The sequence below is a fragment of the Pinus tabuliformis genome, chromosome 8 (assembly GCF_031772625.1).
Source record: "Pinus tabuliformis cultivar Carrire ecotype Pingquan chromosome 8, CPIR1, whole genome shotgun sequence".
Taxonomy (NCBI): domain Eukaryota; kingdom Viridiplantae; phylum Streptophyta; class Pinopsida; order Pinales; family Pinaceae; genus Pinus; species Pinus tabuliformis.
Window position 1 is genome coordinate 1,378,405,121 of NC_142294.1, and position 27,219 is coordinate 1,378,432,339.

The 27,219-nt window shown below is 33.5% G+C and overlaps 1 pseudogene; it reads left to right on the top strand.

Annotated features, from left to right (window-relative positions):
- The first annotated feature begins 208 nt into the window (after nucleotides 1-208).
- On the top strand, nucleotides 209-26,957 carry LOC149240650 (ubiquitin-activating enzyme E1 1-like; annotated as a pseudogene).
- The last annotated feature ends 262 nt before the right edge of the window (nucleotides 26,958-27,219 follow it).

Genomic DNA, 27,219 nt, shown 5'->3' on the forward strand with positions numbered 1-27,219 from the left:
AAAATTCCATCTGATCTGAAATGTTTCCTGGTCCTCGTATTCGCAGAAATAAGGCCTTGAGTTCGAATTCCAAAAATTAATCTGAAGGCTCCTCTTAGCAATGTCTGTATTCTAAGTTGTGGTGTCTCTACAGGTAAAGTACTTTCTGAATAATTGCTCTAACTTGAGGAAAATAGCAGGGCTTTCTGGTCTTCAAAAACTTCAAGTGATGGACATCAGTCGGTGCAAAAATGTAGAGGAGCTCCAAGGTATTGAAACGTTGGTATCTTTGAAAGAGTTCCAGGCATATGTTTGTGCGAAGCTGAAGAGCATACGGGGATTGGTCGAACTCACAAAGCTTTGGGTATTAAATTTTCATGGTTCTCTAGCGAAACACTGGGAAACATCAACACACTTGAATGTTTAGATGTTTCCTGTTGTAAGAACATTGAAATATTACCTCCGCAAATAGCATATCAAAAGTACCTCAAAAAATTAGATCTTAGGGGTACAAACATAAAAGAATTTCCAAATGAAATTGGAGACTTGGGTGATTTAAAAGTTCTGGAAATAGGGAGCCCGTCACTCGACAATATACCACTTTCAGTTGGTCACTTGAAGATCTTACAGGAATTGAGGCTCAAGGATTGCAGTGAATTGAAACATTTGTTGGTGACTATTCGACTGTTGACTCAGTTGACTGATTTGAGATTATTGAATTGTCGGTTCCAAACGTTGAATAATTTAAAATCTCCCAATGACAACTGCATGCCTCGGCTACAATTCTTAGAAGTTTATAACACGAAATTATCATAGGTATTTGCCACAGGTGTCTACCCCATCCTTAAATATGTCTCCCTCAGGTTTTGTAATCATCTGGTGGAGGTCGGAACATTGCCAAAGACTCTGATAAAACTGGAATTGACTAATTGCTCTAACTCGAGGAAAATAGCAGGGCTTTCTGGTCTTCCAAAACTTCAAGTGCTGGACATTAGTCAGTGCAAAAATGTAGAGGAGCTGCCAGGTATTGAAACGTTGGTATCTTTGAAAGCGTTGCAGGTATATGATTGTGCAAAGCTAAAGAGCATATGGGGATTGGCCAAACTGACAAAGCTTCGGGTATTAAATGCTCATGGGTGCTACAAGTTAGAAGGGTTGCCAGGTATCCAACATTGTATGTCGTTGGAGTACACTGATACAAAGGGTTGTCCTAAGTAGTGGGCCGAGGCGGGATTACTGGAGCAGTTGCAGCAACAAGTGAAGGTGCTTGAAATGTGAAAAGTAAAGAAATAAATTTGAACTGAATGCAAAATTGAAGTCTTAGCCAAAGGTTATATGTCAGGCAGAGTTTGTATTTTAAGATGTTATATTATTGAGGGAGGTTGTGTAGTTGCCTTTCGACAATCCAAATTAAAACATTATGGAGAAAGTGCAAGGTCTGCCTAGCATATAGCCTTGGTAGATTCTCTGATGAATGTTACCCATATAGCTCACGATAGGACACATATTTTCCTTGCTGTTCTCTGTTTGAATGGATGGTCTCAGATTGACTCATCCTTTTTGGATAGGGACAAAGCATATATAATAAGCTTCACATTTAGCGATTATTATGGAAGAAATGTAAACACACAGTTTGAGACAAATAGATTCCAAAATATTAGTATCTTAAAAAAGAAATCCATTTACATTTATGTTTTTTAAATATGGTTTTTAAATATACTCTCTATCATTCATATTCCCATGTACTACCTACCCATGTACTGCGCTTTTTTGTAATGTGTGTTGTGTATATGTGTGGATGTTTATGTCATGTGTCTGTGAATATGTGCTAATTGAGATTGTGAATCTATGATAACTGAGATTGAAAGAGAGAGCTGAGAGCTTTGGCAGAGGAGAATATGGAGAATTGATGAGCCAACTTAAATTTACCAAAATCAATAGGGCACCTTAAGCACCTTGAACTGATTGTCCTCCATAAGATTAATCTTAAAACTTTGCTGGATGAATGTTGTCATCTGGTGTCATTGAAACGATTGGAGTTAACAAGAAGGAACTTGCAAAAGAAGAATGGAGATCAAGATGGGAAGACCAACTCTACAATTTAAAGTAGAGAGCTAATGTTAGAGATGTGGGTCAAGCATCATCTTGGGGTGCCAGGATGCACCAGCAGAACTATTCGACTTCCAATTGATTAATTTGCTAGCTTTTCTAGATGTACTTATCATACAGTGGACAAAGTGAAGAGAGGCTCTGTAACCAGGAGAAGCTGCATCAGCTTCAGGCCTTTTCTGCTATGGCTTGCCTTATTTATACTTGCCTTGTTGCACTGTATGCTTGTAGATATGCAAGTTAATAACTGAGAATACTTTGAAATTGGTTTCAAAGTACGAGTTTAGTGAATGTCATGTTCTAGAGCTTATTGTGTCCATTCTATTTAGAGATATTTGAGGCTAAGGATGTGTTGACACTTTAACCTTTACCTGAAGGCTTATCATCCAAAGATCATATTGTATCTACACTTTCTTTGTAACATAAATATGTGGTTTCACTAAGATCAATAATTTTCATACTGGAGCAATGCCAATGGCTTTGGGCCTTTATAACCTGGATTTTAGTAATTACCTTTGCTGATTTGATATGTCGGGTCTTAGGCCATCCAAACCAACTTACAATTTTGGTTATAACTTTACAATTTTCCTTGGAATGTAAATGAATGGAATGTCAATTAAAGCAGAAGGCTTACGGGACTGTACTAAAGTTTTCTTGGTTTCTTCCTTAAAGACTATATGTTATATAAGAATCACAAATTGACAGAATGAGTTCAACCAGACCAGGAGGCTTGCAATATTGCATTGAACTTTTATGCTTGTGTCATTTTAGACAATATATGTCATATAAGCATCACAAATTGATAGAACGAGCTACTGGTAATGGAGTTGAATTAGACATGCGGGTTACATTTGTTGCTTTACTTACACAATGACTCATAATACAACATGATGTGAAATGCCAAATAATACCTAACAAATGTGTATTCTCCATGATGAAGTAGCTAATTTATAGATAAAAACTAACACTTTAAAACTGTTTTATAGTTTTTTGGAAGCATCATGAAATTGACATTGAAACAGTGAGAAAACATCATCAAGAATGCAACAATTTAGGGCCCATGAACTTGAAAGCTTGTAGGTGATTCTGTCAAATTGAGAAAGCTTGTATTGGAAACTCGATTTAAAATGTTACCAAATTCCATTCCTGGGTCTCGAAGCTCGCAAGTTCTCTATTCTTCATGATGGAGTAGCAATAATCTCTGTTCTTCATGATGGAGTAGCTATTTTATAGATAGAAATTAAAACTTATAAAATTGTTTTGTAATTTTTTTTGGAAGCATCATGAAATTGACATTGAAATAGTGAGAAAACATTATCAAGAATGCAAAAATTTAGGGGCCATGAACTTGAAAGCTTGTGGGTGATTCCCATCAGTTTGTATTGGAAACTACATTTAAAAATGTTACCAAATTCCCTTCCTGGGTCTTGAAGCTCCCAAGTTCTGTGCTGTAGTTTTTAAGGACATTTAATATCCTCATGGTTTATATCGAAAGAGGTCACAATTTTGTCTGGGCGGCAAATTCCGAAATTTGACTGTGGGAGTGTTTAAATTGTTTTTGGATGGCGGAAATGGATTTAGCATCCATCATGAATGCCTGGGTGCCCAAAATACTGAAGCTTGACCCCTGTAATTGACATTTTCAAAAAAATTAGCTGGATTTTTCCAAAATCATGCTGTAATTTCTATCATTTTCTGTGCAAAATTAAGCCACTCAAAATTCTAAAACTTGACAACTATAATCCACTTTTTCAAAAAATTTAGCTAAAGTTTTTCAAAATCATGCTGGAATTTTTATTATTATCATGAAGGCTCCAACAATTTTTCATGCATTTTCAAATATGGAACGACGAGCATGATGTTGTTCACAATGTTGTATCGTTTCTTTCACCTCTTCCATTACAATATAATAGTATTTTCTAATAACTCCATAAATAGGTGGCATATGGAAAAATTACATCTCGGGGATTTCAAAAAAAAAAAAAAAAAACAACAACAACAACAACGTTAAGATCAATCAATTTTACGAATACACATAACTAACTATTGCAATTGTAACTCATTATCATCCACCCTTGCTTTCCACAATGTCCATTCACATGTCCCTATCCTTCCCCACTCTATGCTATTCTTCACCACTTTATGCCTTACGGCGTTCTGTTTGCAACATAAGGTGCAAATGCTAGTTTTAATGTCCAATTTGAATTTTAAAAATAAATTAAAAACAAACAAAAACTTATATTCACTTTTTAGCCTGAAGAATATACATAGTATGATAGTGCATATACTTGTTTAAAATATTTCAATTTAAAACGTATAAGCATGTTAAATAATTTATTTCAATATAATCTTCATATATAAGCATGTATATAAATAAAAAGTCTAAGAAAAATGTTAATAATAATAAAATATGTTAATATTTAAAGAAAAGAAGTAATTGAAGAGAAAAATATTTGTGATGAAAGTAATAAAATAAAGATGTGTAATTCACTCAATTCTTAATATAAAATAAATATTATATATAATGATAATAATAAAATTCAATGAGGGTTATAAATATATTATTTTAATATGTGGAATTAAGTAATATTAAGATGGAGTTAAAAATATGTTAATAATAAAAAAATTGATGTGGACAAGGTTTATAAATAAAATATTTCAATGTCCATATTAAGTAAAATGTTTCAATCTCAACTATGTATATATTATATATACTTTAGAAAAAAATCAAAAACAATAAATTCTTTCATTAAAACATTTCAAGTAATCTTCCCCCGATCAAGGTGTGAGCCAACTTTGATTAGATGTACGAGGCCATGAAGGCAAGTCAGGCCCCCGCCATCTTTCGTATGAAGCCATCACTTGGAAAGGTGGCAACCAGCATGCAGGAGTTAATGCATGCAAGTGGGGAGGAGTTAAGGCAAGGGGGAGTAGGAAGAGGGTCATTTCGATAATGTAGGAGTCGAGTGAGAGAAAGAATGGTCCTACCGTGGTGGAGTGATGTCTTGGTGCTAGCAATCATGGAGGTTCCTCGCTACTGGGGGACGATGTCCGCTTCAAAGTGAAGCACTCTTTGGTATGTTTTCCTTCCAATCCATGTAAATAAAACTACAATGGAGACAAATAGTATGGCCCCCTATCAAACTTCCTATGTGAGGTTGGAGGGTAACGAGTTAGAGGAATGTTAGAGGTATGGCCTCGCATGGTACCTGGGAGGACCAACTGTAACTGTCATGTTTTCTCCAGTGTGTATGAAGTTTGGAATTTGTCTATCAACGATGGGGGCCTTCTTGGTAGAAGAAGAGGAAGGGAGGGTGAATGAGAGGGAACCTCAATGGTTTTGGATAAGTGGATTGAGGAAGAGAACTATAGAATGAAACTGAGCCTCTGGCATTAGATTCCCCAAGTTGGGCTTCTGGGTGCGAGGGAAATCCAATTCAGAGACTGAGAAAGGTTGTGTGTCCTTGGGGGTAAATTCCAACTAACCTTGCGCAACCTAGGGCCAAATTCCTGTGCCAAAGCCCATGGTAAAGAGGTTTTTTTTAGCGAGTCCAAAGGGAGTGGGTCTCTGACCCAAGGGATACTTGTAACCTCATCCAACCATAACAATTTTTATTGGACAATTCATTTGAATTTTGTTGAAAAATGGAATTTTATGATGGAAGATATGAGGTATGCGAGAAAAGACCCTTACTGCCTGGTCCAACTCTACAAGAAGCAAGGAAAGGTTGGTCATCATAAGTTCACAAGCATCTTATCATGGATTTCAATCAATGACAAACAGTGGAAGGAGGCTCTTACTTGGTTGGCATCCTGTGATTGTGTAGCAAGTTTGCTGGAGGGACGAGAAAACTGGTTGTGTCGAGTTCTCGTCTCATAGCCCAAGATAATAGTAGAGGGGAAGGACTAGAGAGGAGGGGAGAAGTTGAAGGTTCAAGAAAGCATGGCACACGTGAAGGGGCCAGGACACAATGTAGTTGGGAAGAGAAGCCACGGGAGACAAAGGAAGAGCACTTAGGCTCAAGGAAGTAGGATTAGTTCGTCTGACAGAGAAGAAAGAAGGGGTCATGGGCGTAAGTCAGTAACGAGCATAATTGAGGATGTCGCTCAAGCATACCATGCCAATAGCTCGAACCCAGTAAAAAATGTAATTGCAGATTAGGAGGAGGAAATTTTCCAAGCTGGGGAAGAATTTGAGATGGACGTGGATGAGTGGAAAGATGTTGCATCAAACCCCGGGTGTACGAGGGGGAGAGTAACCCAATATCAACAGACAACTCGTCTATTCTATATGATGAAAAGTATATTGGCGAAGGCCATAGATCGGTCTCCTCATGACCAGTATGCATATGCCCATTCAAATCAACATGAAGGCCTTCGGGAAACTCAGAGAAGTCAGAGCTCATTAGGGTATTGGAAAAAACTCAATTTTAGCTACAACAAAAAAGCGAAAGACTGAGACAGATTGAACATCACATCCCATGCATTCCTCACCTAGAGCTTCCTGGTTCCAATGTGAAAGATTCTACCCCAGTTGACTTGGATGATGATGATCAGTGACAACATACTCCACTTCTTTTTTGAATGCGTTTACATAGATGTATACTTGTTTACAATTATGTTTACAATTATTTAGTGCATAGGAAGTACGAAGAATCTCAAGTGTATGTGGCATGGATGGACAAACGTATGGATATATGGATGTGACTTGCCTTATTTATAAAAATTAATAGGAAGGAACCACTAAGCTTACAAAAAAAATGAAAAACATTTGAAGTAATCTTATTATTCTACATTTTTTAATCAATTTTGTCTAAAATATATTTGTTAGAGTAATGTAACACCCATTGGTAAATGTTATAAATGTTTTGTCTTACCACAAAAGACTTGGTAAAAACTTTGGTGCAGGTAAAGGCCTAGATGGATGAGAAAACATAAATGTATTTTATTTAATTGAATGTATTTTTACAAATAATACATGCTATGGAAAACCACTCTGGTCAGGTAAAGTCCTACATGGATGAAAAAACACAAATATATTGTATTAATTTCATTTAATTTTATAAATAATAGAAGCTATGGACAACCACAAAATTATGGGAAAAGTGCTAGAAAAAGAGTTTCATTTACAAAATAGTTAAGGGAGGTATTCCTCTCATTAGAGATATATAATCTTAGTTTGTACAAGGGAGCTAAGAGGGTGAGAGTGAAGAAAACCTGAGTCGAACTTGGAGACTTGGTACTTGGATGGATAAGATCCAAGAATGTAATTGAGGCTTTTAGTTTCGGAAATTGAAAGAGGATGTTGTTGAAGGTAAGGTATGATGCTGCCAGTAGGGTATTATTGAGTTTATGAGTGGCCAATGGAATTCCTAGGTCAGACTTGTGAGTCTGAGAGTTCTTTGGTTGGACTGGTATAGTCTTGGTTCTTTTGGAAGAACCTTGTTAGGTCTTTGTCAAGCAACTCTCTCGAAAAAAATTGGCTCAAGGGGAGTCTTGTTGTGCATACAGAATACTCATTGGTTGGGTGGATCACTTCCTTTCCTAGAGATTTTATGGCTGGACCAAACCATTAAATAAAAACTAAGTGTTTTGATATATTATCAGTGATATATTGTCTTTATTTTATCCATCAATGGTTTCCAGTTGTATCGTAGTGTCACTGATATTAAGAAAATGAAAACTTTTTTGTATTTATACCAGATATAATTATAAATAAATCCACCAAAAAATTGAGACCCATCTTAGCTAACAAGCCAAGCTGATCACCCAACAACCAGGAGAACAGTCCCAGGTCTAGTAAAATACGAGTTGTAATATCTGGGCAGGTCCCAAGGATTGGTGCCTCATAATTGACAAAATTTCTCTAAAAAATAAGAGACCTTCAGAGTCGTAAGAATTGATAACATAACTTAATTTTTGAATAGGAAAATTATTTTGGTATCTTTCTTACACATCTCTTGTACCAATCTGAATGATCTTTTCCATTTTGAAATAAGCTTGATAACCATTACTTATCCCGAATATTTTTCTACTATCTCTTGTTGCCATTTCAGAAAAAGTTCACAAGCGTATTAACTATTTCCTAGTTACTTGTGAACCTCTTCTGAATGGCAACAAGAGATAGTAGAAAAATCGTTGGGATAAGTAATGGTTATTAAGATTATTTCAAAATGGAAAAGATCATTCAGACTAGTACAAGAGATCTATATGAAAAATACCAAAATAAAATAAGTTGGGGTTTTCATAAACCCTAGATACCATGTTTTCGTAATAACCCTATTAATAACATAAACTTCAACATCAGAATTTGGTGTCTTTTAGAGTCTAGAATAGGTGTCTTTTAGAGTCTAGAATTATGATATGACGGTAGTGAAATGGTAATACCTTTTTCTAAGTCTCTTATTTGTTTACAAAAGAAAATAAATTTATCATAAAAAGTATGCATTACAGTAAGAAATAGTGGAGAAACAAAGAACACGACCTGAAGTTGTTGACCAATATAATAATTATTGTAATAGTATCAATAGAAAAATAGGGGTTTATTTCCCTCCATATTTAACAAAATATCAAAAAATACTCTCGTACCAACATTCCAATCATAATAAACTAAAAATGTAAATTCTAGTTGCAAATCAATGATGGTGGAATCCCCCACACACAAAATATAAATATATAAATATATATATATATATATATATATATATATATATTTATTTATTTATTGTAGCAAGTCGTAAAAGTATTTTAGTTAAGTAGTTATTAAAATCTCTGATAGATCATGTCTAATAGGGTAGAATACCCATGTATTATATATGGTAACGAAAATATAAAGAATGAAAACTACAGGCTGTGGTAATTGGCTACTGAATTGTTTGGGAATTACAAGGGAGTATAACCCTCTAGATAAGATATTCCATATGAGTCAATTATGTGTACTCGTGGAAAAAGGAATAAAAACCTGGAACAAATTTTGCAAGGCTGTATGGAATCCTCGTATTGCCGAATAGGAGTCATGCTTGTCAAAATACCAACGAATCATTAAAATGTTTACAACTACAGATGAAAACGAATGATAATAAGACCTTGGGGTTGGGATATCTCTTACCTCCATACTTATATTGGTCTCAAAACCCTCACGGAGTCCTCTTCAAGCACTGGTGGAGAAATATTATCGAAACACAGAGGAAACATTTGTAGTTATCGTACCACTCAGAGAAGAAGACTGAATTACCAGGTCTAGTTGTAGTCGGGTGAATCTGGAGCTGTTGATTCCGTGAGGGGAAAGAAACAAGGCTTAGTCATCAAACGGGGAAGTCCGTAGACTCCATTGAGGAAGACAAGTTATAACCCTATGGGGAAGAGAATGTCTGGGTTAACGGTGAAAAAACCTTATGCGTACAAATAGTACTGAAAAATGAAAGTTTCTTTATTGAGCTTGAAGTAAAAATCAAATAAATTTTAGAAGAAAGAATGCCAAGAATTACCACTTTTGAACAACCCAATCTGAATCATATGGAGTATGTAGGGTCTGAAACTGATGGGAGATGCAAAAAAAGTGTTATTACCCGTTTTCATTTGAAGAAGTTTCTCAGTAATTTCAAGATCATGGTGGATTTATTAGCATGAGCTAGGGTCATTGCTACATATTGCAAAGCCATACCTAGAAAAATAATGGTGTGAAATGAGACTGTGGGGAGTGGGGTAGGAGGTGGTTACACCCATAACCACTAACCCCACATCCCTGTGATCCAACCATCAAAGCCTAACTATCACATTGTCTATCCAAAAGGGTAAGTACAATTACATTGGAGTCCAGGTGTGAGTCAGTTTGTCTACTCAAAACAATTTGGAATCGTTGATCAGGGAAAGTGTAGGTTACCCTCCCTCCTTATGCATAGGTTATCCGATGAACTTGGAGCCCCTCGTATTGACCATTCAAGTCATAAGGTAAGGGACCCATACAAGTTAACAATAAATATTGATAATGAAATATGGTGCAGTGAATTATATACTCATACCAATCATACTTGACACCAACACAAGTAACAATGGCGTTATTATTTTAAACAATTACCATAGTTATGTAATAAACATAGGAGAGGGATAGTTATGTAATAAACATAGGAGAGGGAACATTGCTGACCGCTAGGGTAAGGTTAATAATAAAGTAATTTATTTTGTGGGTGTAGATTCTTATGAGTGGATGTTACAAATGGTATCAAGTTGAACGGTTCAACACTATGGCCTAATTAAGGGCAAGAGGAGCAAACATTTTTGTTAGAAGTGCATTGAAGTGGTTCCATCACCTAAGTTAAATTTTCAACATATTAATCATCAAAGTAGTAATTTACTCATTGTTGAGGCCACCTTTATTGACTTCTCAATCACCTAGAGGAACAAGAAACTACTTGAAAGATTTATTTAATGATTGATAGTTAAGTAAATCATAATTTGTCATTGATTTGGATAATAAAGATTTAATACCATGAATCTGAAATAATGAGGAAACAACAGATGCACCAACAAATAAGAACATGAATATGAATAAAATAAGTAAAGTATCAACACGTTTGAGAAGAAGGATGGGTGTTTCTTGTAATACCATTCATAAAATTTTGGGGTTATATGTAGGATGATTTCCTATTAGTGGGGGTGAAATTCTTTTGTTAATTTTGATAAGGATCATTTCAATACCTAGCTTATAATAGTGACATTTATAAATAACAGTAAAAAGTTTATAATAGTGACATTTATAAATAACAATAATTATGAGTATTTAGGTCAAGAAAGGAGTCAGGGATAAAAGAAGTTAAAAATACTATTGACATCAAGTAAGTCACATATAACTATAATCTTTGATTAATTGCATCTATAGCTATAAAATTCTTCTAAATTTGACATGAAGGAAAAAATACAGTGTCAAAACGGTAAGGAGTGATATACAGATAATTTATTTATTATTTCTGCATACAAAGGGAACTGACAGACACGGTAACAAAAGCGTATTTGTATTATCTGCATTGAAACTTGTACATAGAGCTCTAGAGGAAAGAATACCATTGTTGTATAAGATAGAGAACCTTGTTAATAAAATATGAAAAACATGGGCTACATTATAATTCCCACATATCTTAGAGGAATTTTTTTATTAATTTACATAACTATTCAAGTGAAATATGTCAACTGGGATAATCAACCAATAGTCATTGTAAAAGTTTAGCTTAGTCTGCACACTAAGCTAGTTAAACTCCAATAGCTTAGAGACAACTCTAAACTCAAAAGTAAGGATTAAATCTAGACAATTTACTTCAAACCCATTTGAACGTTAAAAGAAAAAACACTCAACATGATGAATGCATTCAAATAAATGGAAAATCAATAACCCTTGTTATATATAGATCAGAGTGTAGGACATGTTGAATGGGGCATAAGATGCTCAAAATAACAAAATAAATGTATTCCATGGAGGGTGACTGGTGGGAATGATTGAATTCCTTTAATTGATATGATAGATATTTCCAGTAATAAAAAAATAGAAGATACAATGTGTGTATGTGTGTTCGTGTGTGTGTGAGAATCATAAACATTAGGTATAAGTACATCTAATGCAATTACTCTGGTTGGTTCAAATTTCAAGATTAATAGAAAATAAAGTCTAAACTAATAAATAATTTTCTCACTAAATAGTTTGTTAAAGAAAAACAAGTCACAAAGAGAATGGTTACTATAATAGAACAACTTACACAAACCATTAACATAAAGGATTATAACAGTTAGGTGGTCATGAGCGGTAGTAAAATGGATGCTTAAGATACTTGCTCAAAGAGCAAAACCAACAAAATAAGGATAAGTTGTGATAGATGTGATGGAAGGAAGTTAGTCAAAGAAATAATAAGTAAACAATATATTGGAACCTTTAAGTTGGAAGGAGCGTGATAATTGTATTTAGGTTATTCCCCAATACCAAACGTGAAAGCACATACATCAGAAAATTCTATTATTATTTAGAAAACATGTTAGAATTATATCAAAATTTGATAAGTACAAATAAGTAAGATTAGAGTCGAAACGTGAAAATTTATTAAGGAATACAATGGCTCTAGAACATGGGAAAGGTATCCGTATAGCTTTGAAAATTCATGTCCCTTGCATGGGCCGAGGACTCAAGGATTCCGTGAATTTCAAACTCGCAATACTAATAATAGAAAGTGTCGCTAAATGATCTATTTTATAACCACCTCGCAACAGAGAAGACCGAGTGTGATTGAAACACAAGATAATAACATAATTTTGATTAGTTGAAATTACTATGGCATTTAAAATATTTGAGATATGTTGATATAATAAGGAATAGCAATAAACACATGCTAAATTTGATGGGAACTCTAAAATCAAAGGATACAATTGTAAATTATGGTGGGAACTTTTAACAAGGTCTTTGCTGGTTTCATACCTTTACCTTAAAATTTTGGCCAACATTGTAAAGTTAAAAAGGACAACACAAGAATTCAAGGTGCAGGCAAAATGGTTAGAAATGAAAAGACAACTGAGTAAGATAATGAAACAAGTACAGTAAAAATATTAAGTCCAGGCCGATGGTTCAATGCTCAAGGGTCAAGGATGGGGCAGGATGGCAGATGATTTTTGAGACATAGAAACAAGTAGAGTAAAAATATTAAGTCCAGGCCGATGAGCAGGAAGTCACACCCAATATATGGGCTGGGATATGCTAAAAATGGTGTACCCACCCAAGCTAGATTTGTGGAAGGTTTCGGATCTTAAAGGCAAGTTAGATTTGTGCAAGGTATCAGATCTTAAAAGTGTTCCCACCCAAGCTAGATTTGTGTAAAGTGTCAGATAAAAATGGTGTACCCAATATATAAAAAGTAATTCTAAAAAAACATTGGCTGATATCACACTCCGAATTAACGTTACTTAGATAAACAAAAATAAATTTTGGTCAAGTGATTGACTCGAGTGAATTTTGATTTACAAATTAATTACCATATCAAGATAAGCACACGAAGATGACGTATTGAAGGGAAAGGGATTTCCAAACGTCCTAATTAATAGTTGCATAACCAAAGGACATAAACATTAAGATGAGGATTAAGAGAAGCTCATAAGCAAGGCAGGTTAGCAAAGTACTATTGCGAAATTTGGTTACTCCATTAAAATTATCATGATCTTTTAAATCTTGATGTTATTGGGAAAGATCAAAGGAAAGTAATATATATATATATATAAAACTAAATTATAAAATAATTATTAAGACCTCTACAAGAAAAGTTTGGCAGATAAATAATGTGGACAAAATCAAGTCCACCTGAACAAAGAACAAAGATATCACTTGTTGTGGAAAATGGTGGGATGAAGTGGTTGTCCTAGAACCTTGAGGACGTGTTGTTGTGACATTTTGGACAATGATGTTGTCTAAAGAAAATATATTTAATTTCAAACCATCACGGGGACAAAGTAAGGGCTCTCCCTCAAAAAAACAAATAATAATAATAATAATAATAATAAAAGAATAATGATGATAACAAGTATGACTAATGCGAAATGAATAGTTAATTCCATATTAAGCTAAGATTGTTGTTTCTTTTTCTTTCCAACAATCCAGAGAACCCTATAGGTTCAATGTATTAAAGTAACCTGCTAATTGATTGAAGTAAAAGATGTGCCAAGAAATCATATATATGTAGGTAAACACTATATTATACTAATGGAGGAGTGTAAATGTAAAAGAGAGAACTTTCATGATCACACATAGAAGGAATTTTTGTACAAGTTTCATCTAACACCTGTAATGTAGCGTGAACAAAAAAAAGGAGGCCAAAATTGAAATAATGCTAACTCTTATTGTTGCGATGGAAGAAGACAACAAGCAATTTAAGATGGACATAAAGGAGCTACTTGGATAAGTAGACAACAAAAGGAAGAGAAGGAAGTTGTCTCAAACCCTAATTAAAGCATAATTAATTCACATCTAATGTAAAATAATAAGAAGACAATGATGATACCTAGTATGGTAATGCACTATATCTAATCCATCATTTCAAATAAACAATAAAAAAAATAGAAGAAGATAATAAAACATTTTTGTGATATTATTACCATGTAAACAATCCATGAACTAGATTTTTTAGTAGAACCACATGATGGCGTCCTTCGTAGTTGACATAGTCATTGGCTAAGTAAAAATGATTAAGACCATTGTTGATAACCTATAATGATGTCTCTTATAGAGTGTAGATTGCTAACCTTGTAGATCGATGAAGTATGTTCAAGATCTTATTGATACATAAGTAACAATTGGTGATGCCTTTGATAACATTTGAAATGATTATATATGTATAAATGTTTCTTAAATAATAATTTTTGGAAACTGACGAAAGCCTTCATGATGGAAAATGTAGGTTGAATTGGATAAAAATTTCTTGGTTGGACCTCTTTATTGGACAAAAGAAATCATGTTGCATAGATGAGTGATCACCCAGGTTAAGTGTAGTGGAAGCACTTTACCTAAGAAAGGCTACCTGGAAGTTGAAGATTATATGCGCAAGACGTATTATAGCCTATGTGGAGGGATAAGAAAAACATTGAAGATGGTATTTCACTCGAGGGGGGTAGATGTAACACGCCTTGGTAAAAGTTGTAAATGTTTTGTTTTACCACAAAAGTCTTGGTAAAAATTGTGGCCCAACTAAAGGCTTGAGTGGATGAGAGAACATAGATGTATTTTCTTTAATTGAATTTACTTTTAGAAATAATACAACCTATGGACAATCATAAAATTACGCAAAAAGTGCTAAAAGAGAGTTTCATTTAACATACAGTTATTCATATCCCTCAAGATAAATAATCTCATTTGGCACAAGGAAACCAAGAGAGTGAGAGGGGAGAAAACCTGAGGTAACCTTGGATACTTGGTACTTGGCTGGAGGAGGTCCAAGAAAAGAATTGAGACTTTCATTTTTGGAACCTTAAATATGACATTGTTGAAGGTAAGGTAGGATGTTTCCAGTAGGGTATTCTTGAACTAGTTAGTGGCCAGTAAAAGTGTTAGTTCAGACTTGTAATTCTGAGAGTTCTTTGGCTCGACTGGTACAATATTGATGCTTTTAGACAGACCTTGGTAGGTGATTGTCAAGCAACAATCTGGAAAGAAATTGGCTTGGGGGGATCCTTTTGTGTAGACACAATACTCATTGGTTGGGTGGAGCACTTCCTTTCCTAGAGATTTTATGGTTGGACCAAACCGTTAAAGAAAATCTAAGTGTTATGATTTATTATCTGTGATGTATTGTCTTTCTTTTATTCATAAATGGTTTCTGGTTATATCATAATATAACTAACATTAAGAAAATGAGGGCTTTGTTGCATTTATACCAGATATAATTATAATAAGGCCACCCAAAAATACATAACCAACTTAGCTACCAAGCCGAGTTGGTCACTCAACATCCAAGAGAACATTCTTGGTTCTAGTAAAAGATAATTTGTAACGTCTAGGCAGGTCCCAAGGGGTGGTCCCACTCATAATCAATAAAATTTCTCTAAAAAGAGGGTACCTTCATAGCTAAAAGAAGCGGTAACATAACTTAATTCTTGAATAGGAAAATTAATATGGTAGTAATGAGCTATAAATTAGAATTATTGAAATAATTAAGACACTTGTGACATTCTTCTGCAATGGCAACAAGAAATGGTAGAAAAATCTTTGGGAAAAGTAATGGTTATGAAGTTTACTGACACATGGGAAAGATCATTCAAACTGGTATTGGAACTGTGTATGAAATATACCCAAATAAAATAAGCTAGGTTTTCCTTAAAGCCTAGATACCATGTTGATATAATGACCCTATTAATAACATAAACTTCAACACCGAAATTTGATGTCTGTTAGAATCTAGAAATATGATACGACTCTAGAGAAATGGTAAGACCTTGGTATAATTTTTTCCTTGGTTTACAAAAGAACGTTTGTGTGGGTGTATCATAAAATGTATACATTACAATTAAAGTAGTGGAGAAACAAAGAGCACAACCTGAAGTTCTTGACAAATGTGATAATTACCATAATAATATCCATAACAAAACATGGGTTTATTTCCTTCATTATTTAACAAAACTCCAAAAATAAACTACAACAAATAGTCGTATAGGCACTAATTAACTAAAAATGGAAATTCTAGTTTCAAACCTGTCGCGATGGCATCCCCATAACACATAATAATAATATATATATATATATATATATATATATACACGCAGTAAGTTGTAAAGGTATTTTAATTAAGTAGTTATTAAAATCTCTAATAGATCACGTCTAATAGGGTAGAATACCCTTGTATTATATATGGTAATGAAAATCTAAAGAATGAAAATTGCATGTTGTGGTAATTGGCTACTGAATTATTTGTGAAATAAAAGGGAATAAAACGCTTTGGATAAGGTATTTCATCTAAGTCAACAATATGTACCTGTGGACAAAGGAAAAACAATACAAGGAAATAAAGACTTGGAACAAATTTTGCAAGACTGTATGGAATCCTTGCAGAACCAAATAGGGGTCATACCTATCAAAACATCAATTAGTCGTTAAAATATATACAACTACAAATGCAAACAAATGATAATAAGATGTTGGGGTTGGGATATCTCTTACCTCCATACTTATATTGGGCACAAAACACCTCAAGAAATATTGTTGAAGCACTAGTGGAGAAAGATTACCGAAACACTAAGGAAACAATGTAGTTATCGTCCCACTCAGAGAAGAATTTTGAATTACCTGATCTAGTTGTGGTCGAGTGAATCTCGAGCTGTTGATTTCGTGAAGGGAAAGAAGCAAAGCTTAACCATCAAATGATGTAAGCCCTGGACTCTATTGAGGAAGACAATTTAGAAAGCTACAAGGAAGATACTGTCTGGGTGAGTGGTGAAAATACCTTATGATTACAATTAATACTGAAAATGAAAATTTCTTTATTAAAGAAGTGGAGAAACAAAGAACACAACCTGAAGTTGTTGACAATTACCATAATAATATACATAACAAAATAGGGGTTTATTTCCTTCATTATTTAATAAAACTCCAACAAATAGTCGTATAAGCACTAAAACCATAATTAACTAAAAATGGAAATTCTGGTTTGAAAATTGTCACGATGGCATCCCCATAACACATTATATCTATATATATAATGTACGGAGTAAGCTTTAAAAGTATTTTAATTAAGTATTTATTAAAATCTCTTATAGATCATATCTAATAGGGTAGAATACCCTGTATTATATATGGTAATGAAACTCTAAAGAATGAAAATTGCATGTTGTGGTAATTCGCTACTGAATTATTTGTGAAATAAAAGCGAATAAAACCCTCTGGATAAGGTATTTCATCTAAATCAACAATGTGCACCTGTGGACAAAGGAAAAATAATAAAGAAATAAAGACTTGGAACAAATTTTGCAAGACTATGGAATCCTTGCAAAACCAAATAGGGGTCATACCTGTCAAAACATCAATTAATCGTTAAAATATATACAACCACATATGCAAACAAATGATAATAAGATGTTGGGGTTGGGATATCTCACAAAACACCTCAAGAAATAGTGTTGAACACTAGTGGAGAAAAATTATCGAAACACTGAAGAAACAATGTAGTTATCATCCCACTCAGAGAAGAAGTCTGAATTACCTGATCTAGTTGTGGTCGAGTGAATCTCGAGTTGTTGATTCCGTGAAGGGAAAGAAGCAAAGCTTAACCATCAAATGAGGTAAGCCGTGGACTATTTTGAGGAGGACGATTTAGAAAGCTACGGGGAAGATAATGTCTAGGTGAGTGGTGAAAAAACCTTATGATTACAATTAATACTGAAAAATGAAAGTTTCTTTATTGACGTTGAGGTAAGAATCAAGTAACTTTTAGAAGAAATAAGGTCGAGACTAACCAGTGTTGAACAAGATGACCCAAAGCATATGGAGAATGTAGGGTCTCTGATTAGTGGGAGATGCAACGAATTAATCTTATTACTAGTTTGCATTGCAACCAATTTATCAGAAATTCGAAGATCATGGTGGAATTATTAGCATGAGCTAGGGTTATGGCCACAAAGTTGCAGAGCCTTACCCAGTAAAGGAATGGTGCAAAATGAGAGTGCGGGGGGCGGACTAGTAGGTGGTTAGGCTCATAACCACCAACCCCACATCCTAGTCCTCGAACCATCAAACCCTAACCATCATGACCATCAATCAAAAAGGGTAAGTACGACTGCATTGGAGTCGAGGTGCCAGTCAGTTTGTCTACTCACAATAATCTGGAATCGTTGACCAAGGCCAATGTAGGCTACCCTGCCTTGTTATGCCTAAGTTATCCGGTGAACTAGAGCCCCACAAATTAATCATTCAAGTCATAAGGTAAGGGACCCATACAAGTTAACAATAATTATTCATAATGTTATACAGGGGAATTATGTACTCATATCAAACATATTTGATATCAACACAAGTAACAATGATTTAAACAATTACCATAGTGATGTAATAAACGGAGGAGAAGGAATATTGGTGACTGCCGAGGTAAGGTTAATAGTAACGTATTTTTTTTTTATGGGTGTAGATTCTTATGAGTACTTGTTATGAGTAACATGTAAGTTTATGCGGTATAGCGTACACAATCAAAACGTTTGATGAGGTTACTTAAGTGGTTAAATCCCATTATAAATTGAAAAAAATAATTTAAATCATATATATATAAACCATGAATTTATACTAGTGATAAGTGAATTATTCACCCTAAATTTGTAGCCTCCCATCAAAATTATACAATCTTATAAAAAAATATTTACTCTATTCTTACTATAAAATGTCATTTTATATTATTTTTTTCTTCTCTGTTATTAAAATTAGTTATTAAATAGTTTACCAAACAATTTTAAAATGACAAGTTTTAATAATAATAATAATTATTATTATTAATTAAGTTACTACTACTCAGACATAAATTTTAATTTCAATAAATTTATGTTTAAAAACAATTTTTTTAATTATTATTATTTAATAAGTTTATCTATTTATTTTTATTTTTTAATTTGAAAATAAAAATATTAATTACTTTAAAAAGATTTATAATTTTTTAATTAGAAAATTAAATTTTACAATCACTTTCATATAATTCAACGTTAATATAACATTTTCTTTTATTTTTCATTTCAAAATATTTAAAATATATATATTAAGTTATAAGTCAAAATTCAATATAAATTATTATACGACAAACATATTAATTATTAAATATTTTGAATTTTTTCGAAGCCCATTAATAAAACTATGATTTAAACTTATGATTTTATTAGATCCTTATTATATTAAATTCAAATCAAATAAAAATAAAAAATAGAATAAAAATCTTCATAGTTTTTTTCAAGGGTTAATTACGGAACCCATTTCACCCCTTCTAGGAAGCCAATGGAGACGATCTTGTAAATCAGTGGGGCCAGGCTTGGAATTTCAAATCCTCTTTGCTTGTCAAATGAAAATTTCATGAAGTTTTTACATTTTTCATGCCTTTCATTTTACGTTCTACTCAAAATTGTGAGTGTAAACCTCCCTCTATCCATGAACTCTTTTTCTACTACTTTTGCATATCTACTTTCATTAATCTCCCTTAGAAAAAGGTGGTTTTCTTTTCCTAAATTAACATGGCTTTCAAGATATTATTCATATATTAATATTAGATTTATATTTTACTCAAAAGGAAAAGATTATATTCTCTTGATGCTTAATAATTCAATGAAGGATAGGAAGCTAATCCCTATCCACCATGTATACCTTAGTACACTTTTGTAGCCTCTTTGGGAAATGATCGTTGTCAGACTCCATCTTAAAATTTCATCTGTGTGACACAAGATTACTCCCATCTTAACAAAGGCCTTGCCAAATTCTACATGCTAGATAGCAATTACTAGGAAAATGTGTATTTTGATTGTTCAAAATTGAAAATGTGTATTTTGATTGTTCACTATTGAAAAGTACAATATATGAGGAAAAAATCTAAGGGATGGGTGCAAAATTTAAAGTAGAATGAATTAAAGGTCAACAACCACCACTCCATAAAATTGAGATACTCATAATAACAACTCCTCTTTTACAAAAAGAAATATAACAACTTAGGAATAAAACACTCATCTATCTCATACTACATGAAAACATTCACACCCTAATGGAGATTATAACTTATCTCTTTATAATATTTTTATGTACACTTTCTCATATTCTATCAACGCAATTTGTTATCGTATCCAAAAGGGCCCACAACTACAATCACCATAGTTCATTGCTCCAATGGATGAAGCGCTGAATGTGAAAATAACCCTTTTTTACAGCACAATTTTTGTATTGTATCCAAAAGGGTAGGATTTCTATCCACAGCTACAATCACCATAGTTCATTGCTAGGACTGAATGTGGAAATAACCCTATTTTATGGGGCTCCCAATAGACTCCTCTATGGCTGAGCCCTAGCCCTGATTTGAAATTCCTGACATGCTCCCATCTTAATAAAACATTGTATTTTTATGAAAAATTATATTATTAATTAAAAAAGATAAAATCAATCTCACTAAATTAAACAAAACAAAATAAATATTTGAAATTTCTTTTATATTTATTATAACTTTTTAATAAAATTTAAGTGATTAATAATTTTAAAATGAATCAACTTTTTATTTATTTATTTTCCAAATTGTGATTAAGCAATATCATAATATTTTTTTTTCCATTAAAGTATGTTATTCTCACTACAATCTAATATTTAAACTAAGAATATATATATTCTTAGACTCTATTCATTTCAAAGTTTTCCCATATTTGAGGATTCTAAACCTACTGTTTCTCTAATAAGACAAGCATCAATTTTGTTAGAAAGTTAGTATTGGAAACATCATGGTCATTGAGATTCTGACAAAGTCAACCATGACAGTTTACGAGGTAGACCATTCACGATATTGGGAAGGTTGGTAAAATTTTCTTCAGTTGGAAAGTTGATGAAAACTTCCTTTTGTGCCAAAGTTTATATTCAACGATTGTACAAAGGTTTTTAATGTTTGAAAAAAAGTTTATATTCAACGATTGTACAAATGTTTTTTTATGTTTGAAAAAAGTTTATATTCAACCATTGTACAAAGGTATTTTATGTTTGAAAAAATATGTAGTTGAATCGAAAACAAAAACTGGTTTGTTGACATTGCGTCCTTGCTCAAGTACCTAACCTCTGTATTTTATCGTTGTTGTTATGTGAGAAAATCTACAACTTTATCAAGAAAACCAATTATAATCCTTTCTTATGAAAGAGTTGGCAGAGTTTTCGTAGCTTGGAGAGGTGTTGATAATTTTCTCCTTAGTCATTTATAATGAAAAATTGTACATACATTTTCCATTTTTGAAATATGTAAATTAAAAGAAACAACTGGTTTGGTAAAACTCTTCATTCCTCAATTAGCAAAGCCCAATAATAATTGCAATTCAGTGGCTGACTTCACATTGCACGTTGTTCTTACGCTTAAGATACTCTCTCAAAAAGGCTACAACAAATCCAAATATAAACACAAACCATTATTCATTTTACTTTGTACATTATCATGAAAACCAGCTAGAAAAAGGTTATTAATTTACATGGTTTACATTCATTTTCTCAACACAAGTCTCTCTAATTTATGTATTGATTTCATTTTCAGAACATTACATTACAGTCAAAGATAAAACCATGCTAAATACAATTACTACAACCTAAAGAGTTGTGGATCACTTTGTGGCATGCAACTATATTGTAGGGATCCTTTCAATGAGTTGAGAATAAAATAATAAACCAAGTGGACCTTTTAACAAACTCCAGACTTCAAAAAATCACCCACAGTTTTATAGACGAGGTCTGCAAAGCATTGGATGAGAGAAACTTATTCTCTCAAAACCACCCAAATGTTTTAAGTGGTGTTCCTGTACATCCCTTATATTCATAGAAAATGGGTGTGATTTCGTTGAAGATTTCCCTAGGGTTAAGGACCGAGACATAAATATTTCACTTAGCACTACCTCAAAGTATTACATTGTCTCATAGTACTGAAGCATGTTCCAAGGTTCTAGGTTGTTGTAGAGATGCGATTGCAAAGTCTATGTTATATGTTTCTAATCAGGGAGGATTTTGGTGAGGTAATAAAATTTGTACATCATTATAGATTTCTTCACGCAATAATCAAACACTCTAACTAAACTCTACTCTAAAAACAATTTAGTGTTATCTTCTAATCTGAGAAACTTATCGAGTTATTTTTAATAGAGCTAGTTGAAATGGCGAGTTGGGTTACTAGCGAATAACTTAACCTTGTTGAGCATCTAGGCCTGCTCTCAAATTACAACCTGAGATCTTCAATCTGCTAGGGAGCACCAGAGCCGCATGTTCCGAAACAAACATCCAAGCCAATTAGACTACAAGGATTTCGCTTATGTGAGATTACGGCAACAGCTTGCAAGAATAAGCCTTCGAGTAATGGCCACGACAAGGATGAATGTGTATTACCTTAGTGATGACACATGAACAAGCCCATTATCTATTTCTTCCTTGCTTGTAATTATACTTCCTCCTTTCTAATGGATGGATCATGGAACAAAGCCACCATTCCATTTTCTTGCGCAATCATGCAGATAGTTTCAGATTCATACAGGTTGTTCATAGATGGTTCACACTAATCCAGCTACCAATGTCCTAGATAATAAATATTTTCATGAAAATGACAGTGAGCTTGTTGGCATGCAATCCTTGGCACCTAGGTGACGAATAGTTAAGATTGAAATTTGCGCTTCTCATGAGATTAGGTTTAGTGAGGCATCAAAGGAAACTTTAAAACTACATTCATCTCAGACTCTCCTTTGAGTACAAACCAGTAGCAAATGGTAATGGTAGATCTAGATTAAATTTACACATATCATTCATTTGGGCAAAGCTACAGATGGTAGTTGAGAGAGTTACTCCTATGAGGTACTAGCATATGGTAGATGAGAGAGTTACTACTATTACGTAGTAGGCTAGTAGGCAGTCAGAGGCAGGAGCATGGAGCATTTAAATAGCATTAAATTCAAACTCTGTACTGGTACCAAGCCTCCACTCCCATGAAAAATAGGTATCATAGTTTTTGACGGTTTAACTTTGAAATTAGACTTCAAAATGACGGGTTGCAGCTGTATAATCCACGCCAAACTTGACATGGAAAAATTTTTAGTCACCATCAAATACGTCCCGAAACGCAAAATACGTCCTACAAGATGTCAAATTCCGGGCCTGAGCAGGGCCAAAAGGAGGTTGATGTTTCTTTTTTTTTTGTGCTTGACAACATGTTATCTCGACAAAGTTATTGATTCTTTTAAATTAAAAATATGTATTTTTTTTTGGGTAATCTTTGTCATTTTATTAAGAAGAAAAATATTACAAAAGATTAAAAATTTGATTAAGAAAAGTTTTTCGGTAGAAATCACATAGAAATTTTTGGTTGACGTGTTTCGAACAAAATATTGTTTTTTGGACTGTCTTCACAGAAACCAACATAGTAGCATATGTGGGGAAGTTTCAGACTAACAATTACACTAGAAGTTGTAAAATAAATGTTGTAAGAATTGTGACATATAAAAACCCATTATGTAAGTGCATACTCTGCTATTGAATTGTCCTCTTGGATATGACAACCCAGATTATTGCAGATTTTGGGAGATTTAGAGGTGATATCAACCTGTATCCTAAGAAGGAAGTTGGATTTGGTGCCCAATAAGATATGCCATAGCCCACTGCTAACAAGTGGAGCAAGTGCGGAGGTTCAGTAGTGTGTCTTCCTCCAACAACTGTTGACATTTCATAATTTTATCAGGTGAGTAGGAAATGTGAACTTCATCTTCCAGAATACGAGGTTCATAGAGCTTGAGATGATTAACATTAACCACATTGTGGAGGTGAAGTTGGCAAGGAAATCTAAATGACATGAATTCACACAACCTGCTGCCAAATAGTATAGGGACCATAGTGGATGAGCTTGAGTTTATGATGTCACTTCCACTTAAAAAATAATTTATCTAGATAAAATGAGATTCAATCACCTATGTAAAACTATAAAAACACTTGGTGTTTATTCTGGAGTTATTTATAGCAAGGTGAGGGAGTGTGAAGATCATTAGATACATGGGAATGGATACGATCCAATTTCTAAACCAAGAATGATGTCATGTGTTGCTTCATGCGCTAATGATGGGAGACAACTGGAGGAAGAGAGTTGGGAAGCTTGTATGAGACTAACCATGGGTAACCATAACAACCTTATTATAATTGTGTTCTAGGACATGCAAATAAGAATCAAACTGTTTATTTTTGGTGTAGTGGAAACAAAGGGCTTGTAACAGGCTACAGTTTATTACTTGGGTCTGAACATTTGGTTTTTATCCTAGAGTAATTTATAACAATCTTAGGGGGTATGAAGATCATCAGATACTTTAGAATGGATGCAAGCCAATTTATAAACAAATAAGGATGCATTGTGCTACTACTTGTGCTAGTGATGGGAGATAGTTGGAGGAAGGGAGATGGGTAGCTTGTAAGGGGAAACCCCTGGTAACCATAAAAACCTGATTATAATTATGTTTTCGTTCATGGAAATAAGGATCACACTATTTATTTTTGGTGTAGAAACACATAGGGCTTATACCAGACTATAATTCATTACTTTGGTCTACCCATTTATTTGTTTGCAAATGAAAGGCAACAGAAAAATGAAGCTCACAATCCAATAAATGTTGAAGTATCTTCGAAAAGGTGTTGAGTAAAGTGCTTTGTATGGAAATGTTATCTGTTAAAAATTATATAATAAGATAAAACTATGATGTTAGTAACCTCAGTCCTTGAGGCAAACAAACATTAGATATTAGGTGTCTGATAACGTTATCTAATAAGTCAAGAGTGGAAACATCAGTAACCAATGCAATCAACCTACATTTGCAGGTTCAAGCAATGGAGAAACGTGTAAGCCTAAATACTGAAAATATCTTTTGCGATTCCTTGTAGAATGATGAGGTTGATGTTATTTTAAGTGCTTTGGACAATTTCAATGGAATAATATATGTAGATTCAAGCTGTGTTTACTTCCAGGAGCTATTGGTAGAGTCTGTAACAATGGGAACCAAGTGTAACACCAAAATGGTTATCCCTCACATGACTGAGAACTATGGAGCATCATGAAATCCCCTTAAAATGTAGGCACCCATGTACATGCTTCATTCATTTCCACATAATATTAACCACTATCTCACATGGGCAAGGTCTGAATTTGAAGGTCCCTTGGATAAAACTCCAATTGAAACAAATGCTTTTCTTTAAAAATCAAAAGAATACATAACAACAATCACGTTTGCAGGGGATGCTAAGGTCAGGAACTTCTAGAGTTTGTTGTCAATTGTTTCATTTCACATAATGTATAACATTCAACGATTGCATCTCTTGGGCTAGAATCAAGTAAGTAATTAAATCCCACTCCATTTTCCCTTCCCTTCACTTTCTATGATTATATACTTTTCATTTCCATCTTGCATTCTAGGAAATCTTAACACAATTTACTATATACAAAAAGATCAAATTTCACTAAACTAGATTTGAAAATCACTAAGTCATTTAAGGATTCAGGTTTGAGGATTTATTTTCAAATCGTGTGAAGCAAATTAATTCCATCCTTCCTGAGAATGAAACTACAAGAGAAGGTGCAACATTTTTGTTTGATCCCAAGCATTTCTCAAAGCCCCTCCACTTTTCTTCCCATGATCTGAATCACATGTCCCTGATTCTTGCAACCTCCATTTTAAAAGCTAATACATATGGAATTCTCATTCCTGAATAGACTTCAAATCCAAATTTAAGGAGATTGGAACATGTGCTTGATAAAGTGCATATTCCAGTTTTCAAGCCAAAACAAAGGGTGAATATTGTCATAGATGAGAAAGCTACAGATGTGAACCCTTCTTCTACATTGTATGATGATGATGTTGAACTAATTGACAAATTGTTCACCATAATATAACATGGTGTTCAAAATTTGCCTTAAGCTTGAAAATGTATTCTCAAACTTTTCTCATTAATGATCCCTATTATCCTCTACTTATTACACAACTTTTCCTCGATTAAATAAAATATTTCAATTCAACATCATCCATTGGAAGAAAAATATGTAAAATTTTGCTTTTGTTGCTTCATTGCAATGAAGGATGACGATACAAATTATCACATGGATATTACTGTTGGACTTGCCAATATGCGAGCAAGGAACTATAACATACATGGGGTGGATAAGCTCAAGGCCAAGTTCATAACTAGCAAAATAATTACTACTATTACAACTACAACTACCATGGCCACTACTCTAGTATGTTTGGAACTTTACGAGGTTACATTAGGCCACAAGGTTGAAAAGTATCATAACAGTTTTGAAAGATTCACACTCCCTCTATTTTCTATGGTTGAACTTTCACCCAAATGTAACTAAACTAAACATCGGAATCTGACCTGGTCTTAATGGGGCTGAAGGATCATACATGGAAATCCAACCATGCAAGCCTTGTTGGACTGGTTCCAGGATAAGGGCTTGGATGCCTACATTGTGTCATTCCGCAACCCATTGATTTACAACAACTTTTTTCCCAACCATAGAGAAAGATTGGATAAGAAAGTGATAGACCTGGTAAAAGCCATCCCAAACATAGAGATATCTACGGATACTCATCATTATTTAGACATTGATGTGCATATATTTTACCTAATTCCTCAATTAACCTAGAATATTGTAGGATTCTTTGTTCTCTATTTTTGCATGAACAATATTGCTATTATTTTAAATTACTACTGAGCATTTTAAATTAGTGTTATCCTTGTTGTGTAATGGTTACTTGTCTATTATTTTCAAAGCAAAAGATTATAGTATTTGATTGGTTGTTGATTGTGTATCATAAGCAATTGTTTTATCATTGAATTTGATTGTAAATATTTATTTATTTTCTAATATACAATTAAAAGTCATTGAACTTATTGTGCACTCAATA